Here is a 21,084-nt window from a genome sequence, read left to right as displayed (position 1 = left end):
CTGGTCAGCCCGGGGTTCCATGGTTGCATAGTCTGCACACGGTGCAAAGGACCCCTTTACAAGAAAGACGCCCACCCACTTATGTCCTCTTCTCTTTCTCTTCTCCCCTTCCAGCTCCTCTCTTTCCTGCTGTTCCCCCGAGGCAGACAGGACTTTCCCCGTCTCCCTCTTCTCTTCTGTCCTCTTTCTGTCTCTGTGTCTCTTTACCTCTTTTCTCTTTCCTTCCCCCACTTTCCCTTTCTAATAAAACTCACTAAGCTCTGTCAGACCGGCACATTTGTCCTCCACTTCAGTCACCCTCGCCTGCCATGGAGTCCACCAAGATTTCCCCTGTGCATTATTCCTAACAAATATTGTAATGCATGTTTGACCATCAAAAAAGTAGAAAAAATGTTCCAATAAATTGTAGACACAGCCTGGGGGGGGCAGTTGCAGCTTGACAACAGGGCCGTGTGTCTAACACACAAGGCCCTATGTTCAGTTATTCAAGTCTTAGCACTAGAAAAAAAAGTTGTACACCTGTAGACACACAAACACACATATGTTCACCCATAGGTACACATACACACATATGTATACCTGAAGACACACAAACACACACACACACATATATACATATAAGGAAAGGAGGGAGAATAATGGAAGAAAACAAGGGAAAGAGAAGGGGTGGTAAATACAAGGAGTAAATAGTACATATGCAAAAAGGCTTGCTCTGAGAAGATGAGCTGTTCGTTTCAGGTCCCAGGCATGGTGAGCCCAAAGTGTGTGCTGCAAGTCAAGACCACTGATAGTGCTAACACACTCCCAGGTCACTTCTTCCCCAAAGCCCCAAGCACAAGAAATGTCAATCTCTAGAGGAAAGCGCTCTCAATTGAAGACCTCGTTATTGCTGTAAATTAAATTTGACTAAATATAAGCTCTCAAAAAAAACCCTTAAAACACAAGGAAGCAAGGCAGCATAAATGAGAGTTAGAAGGACTGATAAGAACCACACCTCAATATGCAGTAGTGAGATATGCAATTAAAAATGAACAGACAAAGCTGACTTTTAAATACAACCAGGAGGACTTGTAAACTAGCTAAAGAATACTTTGTAAAACAATGACAACAATATAAAATATAAAAAAAATCACTCAAACCAATGGACAGTGTGGTGGCTAGTCTTACATCAACTTGACACATAAACTGGAGGTGTCTCAAAGGAAGGAACCTTAATTGAGAAAAATACCTCCATAAACTGCAAGGCGTTTTTAACATTAGTAGTTGATAGGAGAGGGCCCAGCCTGTTGTGAGAGGAAACACAACTGGGCTGGTGGTCCTGAGTTCTATTAAGAAAGCAGACTGAGAAAGTCATGGGGAGCAAGCCAGTAAGCAGCATCCCTCCCTATCCTCTGCATCAGCTCCTGCCTCCAGGTCCCAACCGGTTTGGGTTCCTTCAGTAATGAACAATGATATGGAGGTATGAGCCAAATAAACCCTTTCCTCCCCAACTTGCTTTTTGATCATGGTGTTTCATCTCAGCATAGAAACTCTAAGACAGATGGGTTCCGCCGTAGCTTGGGATAGCTGAAGGGAGAATTACCAATGTGGAAAGCGCTCTAGAAGCAATCGGAATGCACAAGAGGGGGTGGGGAGGGCTGAGAATTTTGTGGAACTAATGAAAACTGTACCCCAGATTCTCAGAAGATACCTTCTACCCCAATCAGAAGAGATTAAAAAGTGTTCCTCATCAGTGTGTGCTGAGGAAACATTGCAGAAGACCAAACACAGTGACAGACACAGAAAAGAAGCCAGGGCAGGCAACAACTAGAGTTGCAGTGGTTTCTACGGCAACAGCAGAGGTCAAGCTAGGAGCCCCCCAGCTGTTAGTAAAACACACAACAAAGTTATGTCTCGGAGAAGAGACTAACGCAAATGCAGTTTCGTAGAAACAAGAGCTTGTTTTACTATCAACAGAAGTTCAGGAAGGGGATTTCTGAAGTCTATACTTCAGGAAGGAGGAAAGTGAAGCCAGCAGGGTCAGACAAAAAAGGGTGGAAAGGGCAGGAGACGAGTAGGTCATTTTAAATGGATGCTTTAAAGTGTTTCTCTAAAATAGCAGAACTAACATCTATAATATGGTGCTAAGTTGATCGGAACTAAAACCACCTGGCAAGAATAGCATGTAATTCGAGAGACTGGTTGCACTAGAGATTTCCAAGATGCCCCCTTGGGATACTGCCTGCATTCACAGAAGACACAAGAATTCATAGCCCCAGTCACCTGGATCAGCACCAGGGCATCCTGCCACTTCCTCCCATCCTAAGCTTTCCTTAAGCTGGTCTCTCCAAAGCTGTGATTTAGATATAGGTCCTACTTAACAAACTGAATACCTCCTGGAGGCAGGGTGGCTTCCCTGAGCCAGGAGGTGGGACTGCAGCAAAGAGTGGGCTTCCAGGAGGAAGAAGACAGTGTCCTGGCAGCTGAAACCACAGCCAAGTCTGGAAAGTAATCCCCTCATCCTAACTGCAGGCTAGGCGTGGCTATGTTTGTGCAAGGCTTTGCATGGGAGGGCATTGTTTGGCTAGCAAACAGGCTTTGAGATTAGCAATTTGTAAAGTGGTCACATGCTCTGGTAGGCAACCATGTGTTTGTCCTCCTGGATTTTGCCAGTGGAGAGGTTTCAGTAGTGGAGGGTGAGGTTATGTGAAAAGTATGTTTGGCTAGAAAAGCCCAACTTCCTGCTGAAGGCTCCAGCAGATGAAAGTCCAACAATCGCAACCCACATCTACTTTCTTCTTAGAAAACCCATCCCAGCAAGGGCAGCTCTGAATAAATTACCAAAGAGGCCTTACATGGCCATTCCTTCACTATTCCTGCTCCCTGGCTGCTGGTGTTAGTCTAGGGAGAAGGGTGGAGCAGTGTTTGAAACTGGTATCTGAACTTGTGGAATCCAGGCTCTTTTTCTCATAACCCTAACGCAAACAAGCAGAGAGTTCACTGGCTGGAGAGAAACTGCATCTCACAGTTCTGTGACAGGGCCACATGAGTTATGAGTTATGTGCTATTTGAATTATCTCTCACCCTGGTGAACTCCACTGGAGGAATTAGTGAGCAGCAGTAACAACAATTGGTAACTGCCCTGCCACTTCAACTTCAGAAGCATCAGAAATGATTCGAAGAAGTCGGTCGCGAAGGGCAAAGATGTTGCCTGGCTGGAAACACCAGGCTGCTCTTGCATGCACACCTGCTCATAGTATCATATGATCCCACTGTACATAACGTTTCACAACCCCTGCCTGCAGAACAGACCCATGCACGGGAACGTCCAACACACACTACCTGCATTTCCCATGTGCATATACTTGCCCTGAGTACGTATATAATCACTACCAACAAGCCGGAGAGTATGTCCTCTCCCCAATGGGGAAAAAGTGATGCTGGTAGCTGCAGTTTGTTCTGTACCCAAAGAGAATTACATGTTGGTAATCCCCCAAGAAGTTTGGAATTCATCAGCGCATTCTTAGAGAGCTAGTACTGGGAAAAATCAAAAGGGGGAAACTATTATTTGCAAAAAGCAGAGTTTAAACATTAGAAAAAGAACCAGTAATGCTGGGCAGGTAGCACACGCCTTTAATCCCAGCGCTTGAGAGGCAGGGGCAGGAGGATATCCAGGTTCTAGTACAGCCAGGGCTACATAGAGAAACCATGACTCAAAAGAGAAAGAGAGAGGGAAGGGAGGGAGAGGGAGGAGGGGAGGCCTTTCAAGCCTTTCTGAGAGAGATGTGAACTTGATGACACAAAGGAGATTCTACATGTGCCCTGTGCAGCTGTGGACACAAGCTTCCCCTCATAACTGTGCTGGGCTGGTTTTGATTTTTGTTTGTTTGCCACTTGTCCCCCTAGCCACCACTGTCTGCTCTGCTCTGCGTCCCAGAAGGGTGACCCCTGCTTGTTAGTTGAGGTTCCTGTCCCTGTGACCCAATATCTGACAAGAAGCAACTTAAGATTTATTTGGGTTCATGGTTTGAGGGGATACAGTCCATCACAATGTTGACCCGCACGGCTGGAGAAGTAAGGCAGCTATTTACATGACAGAGGCAGTCAGGAGGGAGGAGAGGCCTCCATGGCTAGGGGGGCTAGCCTAAAACTCCTAAAACTCTTCCAGAGCCTACCTCTTTAAAGGCTTTACAAAACAGCTGGGGACCAAAACAAGGACCAAGCATGCAAATGCAGGCGTCTATGGGGGACATTTCACATGGCTATTCAGGCAATGATATCCATCTCTGAGGAGGCCTCAACTAGGTCCCTGTACAGGAAGAGGAGGGGAGGGGAGTTACCTTCTGCAATGGGAAGGAATGAAAAACCAATGGTGTGACTTCTGTGTCTTGCTGGAGCCATTATTGATACAATTATCACACTTGGTTAGGCAAATCAATACTACATCTACTCATAAATATTTGTCCAGGCTCTCCAAAATCAACACTATAAATAAAAGAAGAAAGATTACTTGACATCTACCAGGAAAGCAAACATATAAAGGTAAATTGTATAAGCAATAAAATTGCCTTGACCCTTTAAACCACTCTTAGAAAATTTAGCCTAGGAAAATATCTTAGGAAATTAAAAAAGATGTCCTTACAAAGGAATGTACTACATTGTCATAGTCACTAGAGGAAACTTTACAACTTACATGTACAAAAGGAAAAGAATAGTTAAATTGTAGCACATCAACTTGATAGATTAAAAAACTCCTATGAAATGATGTTAAAACTTTATAACTGAAGAAGTTTCTATTAACAGTGATAAATAAAACATTTGAAAATGCATCAGAATTGTAATTATATAAAAGCATATGCATGCATCTAAAAGTACGATAAAAATCTCACAAAGATAACTCCTGTGTTACAGGGCTGGAATGTTAACTACTATATGCTTATTTTCTAAGCTATGCTTTAAGATGAAGCACAAAGGATAAGACAAAGGACAATACACACTCCCTAGAAATCTCACGGCCACAGCTAGTGTGGCAGGAGTGCTTTGTGGGAGGCTCCTCAAGCCTGCTCTCTACCTTCCAATCCATTTTCAGTTTTTCAGGGGCTGTTCAGCTGCCGACCCACTCATCAGGATGTGGAGTTAATAAAACCTCATTGAATGGCAAAGTGTGCCTTCTCACTTTTATATTCATGTCTGGCTATATAGACTGACTATTTGCTGACTCTAGCTGGAACAATTTAGAATGAAAGCATTTTCTTAGACAATTTCTGTTGTTCAGTGTTTGTGGGCTCTCTCAGACGCAGCACACTTTCATTAGGAAGCGGTGAGATGAGTTCTGTCATTGGAACCCTTATTGGAGGCTTTAAGATATGCCTCATACTCCTCCTTAAAGAGATCCCATCTAGCACAGTGATAACAGATTGATGGCTATGACCTTCTTCGCATTCTTCTAACTCCTTTTAAAATGAAATCAAGGCTCTTGCTGCTGGTGTCTACGGGCAGGGTGCCAAGGCAATGTAATGAGGGCCACATATCATTGCTCACTCTCAAGATTGTCTTCAAGTTCATCGTTAATGTGCTATGCCACCGAAGAACATGCCAGAAGTAGGGGGTGGGCAGTCCAAGGGAAATGTGCTTTCCCCATACCCAAGGCCCGTTTTCTTGAAATACTGGCTGTCACAAAGGCAATGTCTTCCCACTGAAAACAAATATGACACCATATTGACATTACGGCAAAATGCTTCACTGACATGCTTCTCTTTATGCCTCAGCGTTAAACTGATGATTTGACATTGCCCTAAAGTTCTGAACCTAGCAGGGTTCCCTGTCTAAAACATTTACCATATAGAATATATTCTAACTTGAAATAGTGCTATTTTCATTCTATATCTAAGCAAATGGTGATTTACTGTAACTACACATCAACTGCAGTGTATCCCTTGGATTGGCCGTTATTGTTTTAATAAGGCAAGGATTAATGGGACAGGTGCTCTATCATCACCTGACTGAAGAAGAAATACAGAAATTATGCATGGCTCATTTTATTCCTTCTCTGAGCTGATTAATAACACTGTGATCATGCACTTATAATGCACTTCTGAACTTCAAAGTGTTTGCATACCCAGAATTACATTTTCCCTTTGACAGAGCCTTCCAGATAACGCACAGCTTCACGGCCTTTTCAGTTTTCTGATACCTTAATGTTGTGTGTGATTGCAAATGTGAGCATGTGGATGAATGGTTTATGTGTGCATGTCTACATGTATATAATTGTATATATGCGAGCATATGTGTGAGCATACATGTAGGCACATGCATGTGTACACGAGTGTGCACACATGTATGTATGCACATGGTGTTTGCATGTATGTGTGTGAAAGAGACAGAGGACTGTGTGTGTGTGTGTGTGTATGTGAGTGTGTGTCAATAGATTTACCTTGCCTTCAGAGACAGACAGACATTGGTTCAAGTATCAGACCACACATCCACTACATGGCCTTGTATGTATTTTGTCAGCTTGATGGATTTAAAAATGGAGATATTCTCATCTTCCATCCCTGGCCTTTGGAAGCATTAGATAAAACAAAACTTACAGAAAGGGTCTGGTTCACACCATAGTGATGGTTCCTGTGGGAAACTGTGTCTACTCTCTTTTCACCATCCTCTTGCTTCCCATCAAATCCATTTTCCTTGAAATATTCTGTTATGTATTTATCTGGGAGGTGCCATGGCATGTGTGTGGAGGTCAGAGAACAACTTGCAGAAGTCAGCTCTCACCTTCTACCATGTGTGTTCTAGAAATCAAACTCAGGTTGTCGGAATTGGCGGTGTGCCCCTTTACCCAATGAGCCGTCTCACCAGCTCATAACTTTTTTTTTAATCAACAGTTTAATTTTTCCAGAAATGAAGAACATTAATTCTATGTTTAAGGATCCCATTGAGTGTATCACACTGAGTAGGCATAGACCAATATCACTTCATGTAGTTGCATAACTCCTGGGAAGATGGCAGACAGTGTGAATCTTCTAGAGAGAAGAAAGAAACTTCATACAGAGCATCAAGACGATGAGTAGCCTTAAATTCACCCCACTCTGGTTTTTTGAATGAAGTTCTCATTTGTTTATTCCAGCTAAAATCGAGCTTTAATGTTGGATGCTCTAGCCTCCAGCTTCTGGAATGCTGGGATTATAAACTTGTGTTGAGATTTCATTTTCTTTTATTTTTAGCATGCAAAGTAGCAGGTTTCCTTATACAAACTTGATTTTAGTTGACCCTCTCCCTTACCTCTTTCCCAAAATCTCCTTGCCCTCTCTCCCACTTAAACCCTTCCACCTCCAATATCCCCCCTGCAGTTTGACATCACACATGTTCTTTTCGCCATTCTATTTCTCTTCCCTGAACTCTCTCCTTTCACAGGCCTCTTTCCTGGCATCTCCACAACTCATTTCCACATAAATACTCACAAATAAAACTAGAAACTAAGATCTACAGATGACAACATTCAGTGTTTGGCTTATGTGATCTAGCTACCACTTCTGGGCATCTACCCAAAAGATTCTTTATATTCCTATAAAGACATTTATTTATCCATGTTGATAGCTGTTCTATTCACAATATCTAGGAAATAGAATCAGCACAGATATTCAACAGATGAAAAGGTAATGAAAATATGGTACATATACATAATGGGATTTTAATCAGCCATGACTTGTGACTTCTAAAAGTAAATTAAACAGAAGTGCCATGGAATATTTAGCTACATAAAGATGGGTTACATTTGTTTATACTGCATTTGTTTAATAATGAAAAGATGTGTTGCTGTTTCACCTTGCTTGCCTAAGGCATCTGACTGGCGTATAAAAAGCTGAATGGCCAACAGCTAGGTAGGGGAGGGATAGGTGTGGCTATCAGGCAGAAACAATAAATAGGAGGAGAAATCTAGGCTCTAAAAGAAGAAGAAAAAAGAGAAAAGAGTAGAGAATGAGGAAGAAATAGAGGGAGACGCCCAGGTCTAGTCAGGCAGCCGCCAGCCAGCAGACAGAGAAGGAGCACACGGAAAGAAAAGTAAAAAGCCCCAAGGTGAAAATGTAGATAAAGAGAAACAGATTAAAACAAGAATGAAACTAAGGCGAGCATTCAAAACTAGTAACAAATCTCAGTGTTATGACTTGGGAGCTTGTGGCCCACAACAAAAAGTCTGCTACACTGAAGTTTCTTCTTGGTTGCTTAGATGGCCTTCTCGGGAAAGCCGAGCATATGCCATGAGTGTTCTCTCTCTGAAGCTATGCAAAAGCTTGAATGGGAAGAGAGATATTCACCAGTATCAAACGCTAGCCATGTGCCTACCTTAGAAGAAAGTCTTCCAGTCCCAGAAAACCTTTAGATAACTGCAGCCATGGTCAACATATAACTAACACATCATGATACAATGATCCAGAATTATGTGGCTGAGCCCCTTCAGATTCCTAACCTTTAGAAACCATGACAGATAATAAATTGTTACTAGTGCTTGGTTACAATGCAATGGCCACTTATTTTAGGAACAAAGAAAATTTAGCAAGAATACGACTCAAAATAGCACAGAGCTACATAAGCCAAGGAACATAGCCAAATAGTGACGGATGAGCTACATGGCCCAGTTCTGCCAACAAAAGTGGCTTTAATATACAGGCTATTTTCATATTTTAAACATAATCACTTTACACGATGACAACTGACCAAAATCCTACACTAATTCCAAAAGTCTAAAAAATTTTAAAGGATATGCTTGTTTGTATAATTTAAGTAAATTATTTAGATAGAAAAAACTGCAACTAAAGTCAAAATCCAACGGCTTATTAGGAAAATTATCAGCAGTGAAGAATAGACAGAGTTACTATTCTCTATGTACAAGAGAATGGACAAATCAATAAAAAGAAAATCACTCAGTACAGCCCGGCTCAGAAAGGAGACATTACTGAAAGATTCAAAGAAAAATGGTGCAGGGTACCACGGGCTGCTTCTTCATACTATAAGTATGTATTGTTTCCATTGGTTAATAAGCTGTTTGACTGACAGCCAAGCACAGTAGGGTTAGGCAGAACAATATCAAACTGAGGACTTAGATGACAAGGGGTGGAGTGAGAGAGATGCAAGCATCCACCCAAGAAACAAGATGCCAGCAGACCGGTAAAAGTCATGGCCACATGACAATGCATAGATAAATAGAAATGAGTTCATTTAAATGTAAGAGCTAGTTAGTAATAAGCCTGAGCTATATGCCAAACAGTAATTAATATAAGTTTCTGTGTGTTTATCTGGTACTGTGCAGTTCGGGAAACAAAAGCTCTACCTCCATTTACACCAGAGTCTGAGCTCAAGATACTCTGCTGTTTGGAATAAGAGAGGATTCAGAAAAAGACTGATGAGTGGCCATGAGACAAGGGGAAATTTTTGAGAATCTGGAGTCTAGGAAAGCACGGTTCAAAAGAGTTTTAATTTGAATAGTGTTGCTAAGAACCCAAAACCACAACTGGATACTTCATAAGCAAATGAGGTTTGATAACCTCACATTTTGCAAGCTAGAAGTCCAAAAGCCATGGCATCAGTGAACAACAGAGGAAGGTACTGTATTACAATATGGGAAGTCAGAGGGCAGCTGGTGGAGCAGGGTCAAGTTCCAATTTCCATAAGAACTCACTCTTGTGAGAGCTTGACCAGGGGCTTCTACAATGCTAGTTTCAGGCCATCCAGGGCTACACAGTGATAGTCTGTCAAAAAGAATGGTTGGGAGAGAGGAGATAGAAAGAAAGATGGAAAGACAGACGCAAACAAGCAATTTCTCAATCTAGGTCTATTTCTTCTTCCTCAGAGTCCACTGTGGGCCAGGGCACCTCTCCCATATCCTAGCTGCCATGTTCTAACATCCCAAGTGGCTCTAAACTGTGGAAACAAATGTGACTAATCATCACAGCACAAAGTGAGAGATCCAAGGGTCTCACACCAGCAATTCAATCATCTAACACAGAAGTGACTCTTGTCAAACCCCACTGGCCAGTCACATGGCCTGCCAAATCAGGAAGATGAATCTTTCCATATGGTCAACTAAATACAGGTAAACACAAAAACCTCCATCCCAATCAAAATTCTAGTTCCTCAAAGGGTCTGGTATTCAATCATCCATTTCCATGAAAATAACCCAATACAGTATGTATTAACTACAGCAAATTTACAGATATAGAAATCGAAGCATCAGAGTCAATGAGATGGTTCCGCAGGTAAAGGTGGTTGCTGCTACCCCAATGACCTGAGTCCAAAACAGGGCATAACTGGGCCGGAAAGATGGCCCAGTGGAAAGGAACACTGGCTTCTCTTCCAGAGGATCTGGGTTCAATTCCCAGTGGACACATGGTGAACCACAACTGTCTGTCACTTCAGTTCCAGGGTACCTAGTACCCTCTGGCCTCTGTGGGCATCAGACACACATGCAGACAAAACATTCATACCCATAAACAGGGACCTGCCCTTCCCTGCATGGTGGGAAGAATGAACATACTCCTCTCACAAGGTACCATCTGACCACCTCAGGCACATGCACACAAACCAATAAATATAACAAAAACTTTTAAATAGAAAAAGAAATCGAGGCATCAAAAGTCCCATCAACTCACCTAATCAGTTGTAACACAGGATTCAAGCCTCTATCATGAGGACTGTCTCTAGGTTTCCCGAAATTTTATTTTCACAAGTTTATATTGGTATTAACTCAAGCCAAAAAAAAAAAATCAAGGTGATTGAAATCTTAGCTATTATGGTATTTATACCATAGTCTGCAACACTCTGGTTCTCTAAACACATTACGGGAAGATAGCCTTTTGAAATGACTGGGATCAGTTCCTTCAGACATATTCTTGGCTGAGACAGGCTAATGCCTGTAAAGAGAGCCAAAAGACTCAGGATCGAAGAAGGCTTGATGTTTCCTAATAACACTTGAGTCTCCTGTCTCTGCACCTGTCACTGAAGATTAGCCCTCAGAAGAGTTGTGTGTGAACCTCCTTCATGTTAATGATCAACTTTAGATTTCAACATTCCCTACAGTTCTAATTTGCAGGCTGCTGACAGCCAGCTTTAAGGGAAACCAGCCTTTCTGTGTTAAGCCTTAAGGTACACTTTCCTTCTCTCAGATATGTGGGGTCTTGGTATGGTTTTAATACAGCAGGAAGGAGCTGCAATGGGGGTTCTCTTTATCAAGTGAGTTTGCTTAATTCACCAGCACAGAACTAACACTTTCCCAAAGAAATATTTACAAAAAGTCTAGATTCCAAGATCAAAACAAAATATCACTTGGCACCGAGATAAAAGCATTTCTTAGGACGGGAAGACATTGCTCCAAATAGAATGCGGTCAGGAGTGATTATCCACATGCTCTTATTTCCTTCAGTCTCTAGATTCAATGCAATAATCGTTAACTCAGAAGTTGGCGTTTGAGGGAAGTACTAAACGAGATCCTCAGCTGGTACCAGGTCGAGCCCTTGAAGTCTTGGCCTCCCTTTCCTGTTTCCGGGGCTTTTGAACAGGGAGATAAAGGGATGGTTTTCCCAGTGTCAAGATGAAAGGCACATAACAAAATCTCAGAGCGCACAATCAACTTCTAGTCTACCTCAAAAATGAACGGGTGAGCTCAGAACCAACTCCCTCCCATCTTTTTCTCAACACTTTTATGTAGCAAAGGAGCCATGCAGCTCACTCCAGAAGGCCACCTCACCTCACTATGTTGTGACACAAGCCCCTGCCAGACTGTGTGGTGGGGGCTCCCACAGGCATGAGAAAATCCAGGTTTTTACTCCTCCGTCAGCCAGCTTGTGGAATGGCCCGCATCTATCTTTTAACCACTAGAGAATCTGAGAAGCCTCAGACGGAATTACACACATGAGAAGACCGTGCATTTGATTCTTTTCAAGACTAATGGCTTGTGACACATCTCACTTAATATCATTTCCCTCGACTGCAAGAATGCGTTCCTACACTGCTCACTCCACCAGGACAGAAAATGTCACAGGAAAGTCTCTTCCCACATGAAGACTGTTTATTTTTCACTACTTCATCATAGAATTCTGAATCCAGAAATTGACCTTTTTTTTCTTTTTTTAATGTGCATTGGTGTTTTGCCTGCATGTGTGTCTATGAGGGTGTTCACCCTGCCACTGGAACTGGAGTTACAGATAGTTTGAACTGCCATATGGATGCTGGGAATTGAACCCTGGCCCTCTGGAAGAGTGGCCAGTGCTCTTAACTACTAAGCCATCTGTCCAGCTCCCAACGTTGAATTTTTTTTATATTTCATTGGCCAGTCATCCAACTCTGCTGTAGAATGTTGTTTTAAGGTGTGTTGCACTTGTTTATGCTGTGGAACATTTGTTTTAGTGATGCAAAGATGCGCTGCATTCTTTTACGTTGCATTTGTTTAACTCTGTGAAGCTGCTATTCTTTGCCTGTCTAAAACACCTGATGGTCTAATAAAGTACTGAACAGCCAATAGCAAGGCAGGAGAAAGGATAGGCGGGGCTGGGAGGAAAAAGAGAAAAATAGAAGGAGAAATGGAGAAGGAAGGAAGAAGGAGCACGAAAGAACAAGGAGAGAAGGACTAGTGGTCAGCTACCCATCCAGCCACACAGCCACATAGCCACCCAGCCACACAGCCACACAGCCACACAGCCACACAGTCACCCAGCCACACAGCCACACAGTCACCCAGCCATCCAGCCACACAGCCACCCAGTCACCCCAGCCACCCAGCCACACAGCCACACAGTCACACAGCCACACAGCCACCCAGCCACCTAGCCAGTCAGCCAGCCAGCTATCTAGCCACAGAGTAATATTGAAAGAAAGATACACAGAAGTAAGAAAAGGAAAAAGCACACAGATCAGTGTAGCAGGGGTCCAGAAATAGAAGGAGATGGAAAATCTGACAAATGACCGATTTCTGATAAATGTGCAGCAGCCAGCCAATGGGGAAAAGAACCGACTATTCATCAGAGGTGCTGGAACAAACACAGATTTGCAAAAGACGAACCAGATCTTATTCCCTGTGTGAAAATCACTCAAGTAGATCATAGAGCCAAAATTAAAACCCCAAATCAAGAACCCTCTAGTAGAAAACTTAGGAGAAGAATCCTTGTAACTTTGGATGAAGGGATGCTTTCTTCATTTTCACATGCAAAAGCAAGATCCATTTTTACAAAACAAAACAGTTGACACATTGAATTGTATCAAAATTTAAAATTTCTCTTCTTTGACAGACACTGCAAGAACATGAAAAGACAAAATAGACAACAAAGGAGATATTTATAAGCATGCATCTAATAAAAAGACTTGGTATAGAATTTATAAAGTGGCTCAAAGTTGGAAGAGCCAACAACACAATTTATAGATGTTCAGACTCCTCACCAAAGAAACTGCACAAAGAATCAAGAGCCCATAAAGAATCCTTAGCACATGGCAGCACAGGCTGCTTGGGTAAGGATGCAGTGGAACTTGGACTCTCATGTGCCACTTGTAGGATGCAAAGAATAACACTGCCTTCCCTGTTAAACAGTGTGTTAAATTGCCTTAACCATTTAATCAACAGCAACAATGACTTTACAACTACAATATGACCCAGGCACTGCATTTCTAGGTGTTTACTTGAGAAAAATGAAACAATACATAGATAGACAGATAATTACATACATACAAAGATGTACACAAATGCTCACAGTAGCTTTCTATGTAATAGCCCAAAGCTAAAAACAACCCAAACGGCCCTCACCAGGTGAGCATATAAACAGACAAGCATATAAACAGATCATGACATTAACGCTGATGGAATATCTTTCAGCAGTAAAACAGATTGAGCTCCTGATACACATGACATGCACAAACCCCACAAAAATCTCCTAGAGTGAACAAAGTCGGGCAAGAAGAGGATATACCACACTCTTAATTTAAGATTACAGAATATGCAAAGTACCCTACAGTGACAGAATGCACTCCCCTGCCAGGAAAAGGGACAGAGAGGGACTGGAGGCAAGAACCTCCAAGAAGACCTGAAAACATTTGAGGTGATAAATGTGTTCATTACCTTGATTGTGCTGATAGTGCCACAGACAATGGGTGTCTAAACTTTGCGAATTGTATGCTTTAAATATGCCAGTTTATTGTAGGTCAATTATACTTCAGAAAAGCTGTTAAAAATAATAAGACAAGACTGTCTATTTGAGGTCACCCTTTGCCAACCTAAATTTTGGCCTCATTGCAAAAATGTCTTGAACAGCATTTAGGAACAGACTGGCATTGTTAGGCTTAATGTCCTGTGAAATAGTCTAAACTAATTGTTTCAAAGGCCTGTGGCAGCAGTTTTCTGAGATTATATCAGGCGACACTTTTCTCTTTGTGTATACATAAACCGATGTTGCCACTGGATACCAAACAATGCTTTTACTGCAGTCCGTGTGTTATTTCACTCAGGAGAACTGAGAACAATGCCCTGAGTTCCCAGTGCCTGGGCCAAGCCTGTACCCATACTGCCTCTTCCTCCGCAAACTGCTCAATGCAGCAGCGTGCAGATCTGAACCATTGGCAAGTCCCATGCACTCAGGTATGAGGGAGAAAGACAGAAACAGGGAAAGAGTGAAGGATGTGGGAATTCAGCAAGGGAGCCTGAGTCAAGCTCCAGTTCATCCCCCAACTCTCTCCCCTCCCCAGCCCCTAATTCCCCCCAGTCCACCCCACCCCCACCCAGAACTTTGCTTCAACAGGCTACCTCAGCCCTTCAGAAAAGAATGTGGTGGTAACTGCTTATCTCTAAATAGCTCCCTTCAGCTGTGTCTTCTAGTCCTACCCTCAGGAACTCAGAGGCCGCAGACAGCTTCTCAGCGTGTGCTTAGGGAACGAGCACACACGTAAACGCCTACCGAGACATGCACGCACGTGCCCATCTGAACTCAACACCCCCACAACGGTGCAAATGCTCCCTCTCTTCTGCTTCTTCACAAACCTGTCAGAAAACTGCATTTCTGTGAGGCCTTTCCACCTCACAATGATTCTGCCTCATAGGAGTTCTCTGTACTAAATCCATGTTTCTGGGGCTGGGCAGACAAGTCAGTTCATTAAGCACGTGCTGCGTAAAGTGAAAGGACGTGAGTTCAAATCCCTAGAAGCCACGAAAAGCCAGGAATAGGAGCATGTGTCTATAACCCCAGTGCAGGACTAGAGGCAGAAACAGGAAGCTTACAGGCTAACTGGCCTGCCAAAAGCTGTGGCAGGACCATGTCTCAAACAAAGCAAAAGCCAGAATCAAGATCCCATGCAAGGCTGTCCTCTGACAACACATTCGTGCTGTGGTACCCGCCCCACCCTCACCCCTACTTTAAATCCGTGTTTCTTAAATGGAGTCTGAGTCAGTGACAACTTGGGCTCTCAATCTTCCTAATGTTTTCATCTAGTTCAGTGGCTCTCAACTTTCCTAATGCTGTGACCCTTTAATACAGTTCTTCATGTTGTAGTGGTCCCAACCATAAAATGATTTTCGTTGCTACTTCATAACTGTGCACTCTTATGAATCGTAGTGTAAATATGTTTTAGAGATAGAGATTTGTCTAGGGGGTCGCGACCCAGAGGCTGAGAATCACTGTATTAAAGCACCATGTCTATCTACTGACTTATTTTAAAAAGTAATTCACGTCTCTTATGTATTTTTGTTTAATAAAAACTCTTCTTTTCTTTGAACAGAAAAGCATTCTCTCTCAATCCCTTGAGGCTAAGAGGATTGAAATAAAAGCTCACCTTAAGTTGCTGCCCTGGGCAGCCGCACTCACTGGGCTTCTGTGCCCTGACAGCAGCTGGAGCAAAAGAGAGACAGTATCGACTCTAGACAAGTTGTTCTTGCCCTCACACAGCTCAGTCAGAGGCAGTACCTGTGTGAGAATTTGTAAAAACAATTTATTTAACCTTTTATTTTATGTGCATTTGTATAAAGGTGTCAGAATGCCCAGAACTGGAATTACAAACAGTTGCGAGCTGCCACGTAGTTGCTGGAAATTGAACCCGGGTCCCCTGGAAGAACAGTCAGTGTGAGAATTTTTTAAGGCCTCTGTTTCTCCAGGTCACCAAACTTCTGACAGGAAGTTCATGAGATGGGATTGTAACCCTTGGCCTGATGCTCTGAAGCAGTGGACCCAACTCCACATGACTTGCTGAGCATGGCCTCATTCCACTGACTCTGCGCTTCCTAATTCCCTTTCATTCCCAGCGTTCGGGTTGTGTAGTCGTCGCTCAACCAACTGTACTTCCATGGGGGTGTAGGAGGAGACTATAGAGAAAGAGGATCATTAGCAGTCCTTTTGGGGTTTCCCAACATCCTCCAGCTCAGGCAATGATGAATGGCTGAGTGACTGGCAGGCTTGGAAGTATGCCTCTTTTGCCAATGGCATGCTAATGAACTTCAAGTCAAGGTGAGTTACTGAAACCAGCAGTCCTAACAAGAGGGTCGATTGTTACCTAAAAGGCTTAACTATCTGCACTGTCTGAAGACACAGCTCAAACCTGAGAAAGTAGGGCATCCACAGGGTTGGTTCAAACAATGGGTGTGTAGATTTCAAACAGCAAGAAGAGCTGGGTGCAGGAGAGGCTAGGGTTAGCACAAAATAGGGAGCAGACTGCTTGCCTTATTTCATGCTGAATGCTGGATAATGCACAGCCCTTCCTGCCTGGGTATTTTCTTAATTATTTTTACTTGTTTGTATATTGAGATAGGATCTGACACATCCCCGAGGTAGGCCTTCAACATATGATCGTCCCGCCTCTGTCTCCTGACAGAGATAATAGTGCATCTCCTAACAGAGATTATAGTTCCTGCTAGGAATTATAGTATGCTCCACAGCAAGCGTGGCTCTTTTCAAATACTCTAATATATCAGTAAATTCAAAGGTTGCTTCATTTAACATGTGTCTACTGGTAGATATCCTATGTTCCAGTGCATTCCACCATGCCCACATACACACAGGCAGCACTAATGGACTTAGTCAGTTATTAGTTAGTTTTCTATTGTTGTGAAAAATACCATGATCAAAAGTGACTTAGAAAAGAGTTTACTTTGACTTACAACTCCAGAGAGATGAAGCCCTTCGTGTCACCCACACATAGGAAACAGACAGAACAAGAAGGGGCAATCTAAAGGTTCAAAGCTCACCCATGGCCACCCACTTCCTCAGTAAGTCTCTATTTCACAAAGTTTCTATACTCTCTCCAAACAGCACCATCAGCTGGGACCAGGTGTCCAAATCCACAAACTGTGGTTGTTTGAGTAAAAATGGCTCCCATAGGCTCACAAATCCAAATGCTTGGTCACTAGGGAGTGGCACTATTTGAAAGGATTTGGAGTTGTGATCTTGGAGGAAGTGTGTCACTAGGGGGGGGCTCTGAGGTTTCAAAAGCCCAAGCCAGGCCCAGAGTCTTTCTCTTCCCGCTGCCTGCAGATCCAGAAGTAGAACTCTCAGCTATTTCTCCAGCATCGTGTCTGCTTTCACCCGCCCATGCACCCTGCCGTGGTGAAAACAGATTAAACCTCTGAACTTACTGAAGCCCAGCTAGCAAAGCCGAACCTACAAAACAGCCTCTAGACAAGCACTGGGCCCTGTTCACTCAGCATCACAGTGCTGGGCCCAGTGAGCTTACCCATGGGCAAGGCAGAGCTCTGGCTCAAAAGTGATTCTTCTATCTGCAGTCTGGGAGAAAGAAGGTTTCAAACATCTCTAGGTTCAAATGCGTATTCAGGAGCATTGAGTCCCTGCAAAAGCAGCCATTCCAACCTAGACTAAGCTCTATGGTCACACACATAGGGAGCTCTGAAAACTCCAGATGGCCCAGGATGGGTCCTAGCTACCTGGGACTAGTAGTTAGGGCTCACTTCATGACATGCAGTAGGAGGTATCTTCCAGGCTTAGAATTTAGCTACCAGATTCATGTTGGAGGGAATATGGATTCCCTCCTACTGGCCCCGATGTGATCCTCCCCAGGGAGAACCCTTAGATAGTTCAGAGCCCCCTTTCTCTGTAAGAAACAGATGGGGCAGAAGTGCTTAAGATCTCAGTCAAAGGGCCAGTAGCCAAGTTTTCTGTCACACACTGTCCCACGTACAGGCAGCCAGCCCAGCCGCAGAGTCTCAGCTCACAGCCAGTTGCAGAAGGGAGTGTTAATGGTCACTGGCCTCAGGAACCATTTACTTAAGGACTTGTTCTGGCAGCTGGTGAGGAATGTAGGAGGCATTCTAAGCTACTGATCATTGCTGTGACCGTTTACTATGTGAAAAACCGACTGGGAAGCCTCGTAAAGTGCCGTGCGGGACATGCTCTGCATCCAAGGCCTGCCATCTCACATTATTGTCAAGCCTTCCACTATAAAGCAATATGAGAGAAAAGGGGAAAGCATATATAGCCGTATACAGATACAGATAAACACACACACACTCACACAGTAGACTATTCAGAGCAAGCTGTGTAAGAAGACATCAGACCCATTTACAAACGTCCTTCATCATGTCCTATAGGACTCACATAGGGAAAACAGGTCTAAAAACACGGATCGAGACAGCCTGAGGATGTAAAACTTAGAGCAACTTCAAAATGAAACTCAAACTCGAATCCAGGGCACACAACATTGGTATCACCAGATACACAAGTCCTGCATGAAGCAAGGGCCTGGTTCCTTTAACTCCTCGGATTTTCAAAACCAAACATGGGAAAAAGTTACCATTCGCAATTTCTAATTTTCTAGATCTTTGAATGAAACAGAATGAAAAATGCGGTAGTTAGGCCTTCACTAACACATCTTATGTCTGATTTGGAGGAGACAATGCAGTTGGGAAAGTACTAGAATTAACGCCCAGGACCCTCATTTTTAGAAAGTACATTTATAATAATTCCAGTGCTGATGAGGCAGAGGCCAGAAGCTCCTTGAGGCTGGTCAGAACAGTGAGAGAACAAGTCTTTTAAAACACAGAGAGAGAGAGAGAGAGAGACAGAGACAGAGAGACAGAGACAGAGAGACAGAGAGAGACAGAGACAGAGACAGAGAGACAGAGAGAGACGGAGGGAGGGAGGGAGAGAAACAGAGAGACAGAGAGGGAGAGACAGAGAGAGACAGAGAGAGAGAGACAGAGAGACAGAGAGAGAGAGAGAGAGAGAGAGAGAGAGAGAGAGAGAGAGAGAGAGAGAAGAAACAAAGATTCTAGCATGCTTGTGTTCATCACAAATTGATCAATGGCCATGAACTTTTACTAAAGTTGGTAAGCAAATCTAATAGATTCTAAAGGTCATTTTCATTGCCTATTCTACCACTTCATTTACATCTCTTATGACATCAGACACACAAAGTTGCTTTCTTTACTTACAGTGCACTCTACCTCCTAGAAGATACAAGAATTCCTACAGCCCTGAGAATGACAAGCTTAATTATTGCCCGGTTGAGATGCTTAGGGTCTGGCAACATCCAGTCCAGGTGAGTCTTGCTGGGTGGTAGGTTAGCAAAAACAAACATGGGTTCTCAGTCAAATCTGAGTTTCAGGCAAACAAGTCACGTTTTTATAAGTTAGACTCAGTATCCTACCCTTTATCAGACAAAGATGCTACCCTCCACAATGTGTGCCTGTACATGATGTGTATGAAAAGGCATTTTTTTAGCATCCTGGAAAAGAGCTTATAACTTGAACAGGCACAGAGTTGAAGAACAGGCTGCTTCTTTCTGTGACTGGTACCCAAAGGCTTCCCGCTTCAAGACTTTCAAAGCAGCCTTGCCTTGCACTTCCAGACAGAAGGGCTTCCCTTGAGTCTGGACTGCATCAGAGGACAAGAGGGCATGGTGCCTGTAAAACCTTTAAGTATCAGTTTCTCTGGTAACACACGGCTCTCATAATATTGACACCCTCCTCCTCATCCATATGCTGTGATTTTTTAACAACTTTATTTTCCAGAAACTGAAGTAGGAAAGAATGTTTGGCTGTTTCCTGTTAAAGATGGAGAGTTAACTCCACATTTTGAGGACTGGCTCAAAAGTCCGGCAAGGTGGCTCAGTGGGTAAAGGCACTTGCCCTGCAAGCCTGGCAACCTGAGCTAGATCCCTGACCGCCACAGAAAGGCGGAAAAAGAGAACTGACTCCACAGTGTTGTCCTCTGACCTCTGTCTCTCTCTCTCTCTCTCTCTCTCTCTCTCTCTCTCTCTCTCTCTCTCTCTCTCTCTCTCACACACACACACACACACACACACACACACACACACACACACGCATGCACGCACGCACGCACACACTCGAGCACACCATGGGACATTCACTCCTCCCCCCATACACATACACTAGTAAAAATTTTCTTTTAGAAAATTCCTCTATAAAAACAACGGGAGTTTTCAAGGTTCTATTCACATTTTGTTCAAGTTTTCTCGTTGGGCTAGAAAAGAGCAGCTGAATACTTTTTTCATCTTCCGCTCTGAAACATTCCATTCATTCCGCCTTCAGTTGATGGGACTTCTGCCTTGCCTCAACTAATGAACCCTCAGTCAGCAGCTCACTTCTTTCTCCACCTGCAAAAAGTTTGGAAGGAAAAGAAAACACACACACACACACACACACACACACACACACACACACACACACAAGAAAAGAAACATCAACCACCCAGGGTACTAAGAGGTTTAATTGTTGCCTGGAAAGCAACACCCTTCCTCAGCTCTTTAAGACTGATTTCCATAATTACTTGCTGATTGAAACTGGGACATGCAGCCTGGCAACCACATTTCCATATTAATATTAAGCAATGACTAATGCAGCTCGGAACCCAGGGTCAGGATCAGAAAGCCTGGCCGAGGTGGAAACTAAAGCCATTTAACCCGTAGGGTAAATCTGCTACTTTTCTCTCCAGCAATTTTCCACTCGGTAAGCAGCATGAGATAAACTCACATTTGTTCCATGCCACTCACAAGGCAGGTGGTTGTCACCAGGTCATGGCACAGGCAAGACCTCCTTAGACCTGTTCCTTCTCTGCCACCTAGCCTACTTCTCTCTCTCTTCCTCTCTCCCCCCCCCCCCCCTCTCTCTCT

At 43.4% G+C, this 21,084-nt stretch overlaps 1 protein-coding gene across 13 annotated transcripts in view; it reads right to left on the bottom strand.

Moving 5' to 3' along the window:
* Window positions 1-21,084, bottom strand: part of Lypd6b (LY6/PLAUR domain containing 6B) — a 169,329-nt gene that overhangs the window by 98,668 nt on the left and 49,577 nt on the right. For 2 of the 13 annotated variants that reach the window (XM_040745319.1, XM_040745322.1), the window contains one exon: window positions 15,781-15,911. The exons of the other annotated variants lie outside the window; for them this stretch is intronic. The gene's annotated coding sequence lies outside the window, so the exon portion shown is untranslated. The remainder of the gene's footprint in view (window positions 1-15,780; window positions 15,912-21,084) is intronic. 13 annotated transcript variants of the gene reach the window in all.

The sequence above is a fragment of the Mesocricetus auratus genome, unplaced genomic scaffold (assembly GCF_017639785.1).
Source record: "Mesocricetus auratus isolate SY011 unplaced genomic scaffold, BCM_Maur_2.0 Super-Scaffold_100004, whole genome shotgun sequence".
NCBI classification, from domain to species: domain Eukaryota; kingdom Metazoa; phylum Chordata; class Mammalia; order Rodentia; family Cricetidae; genus Mesocricetus; species Mesocricetus auratus.
This window is presented reverse-complemented; position numbering and strand designations above follow the sequence as displayed.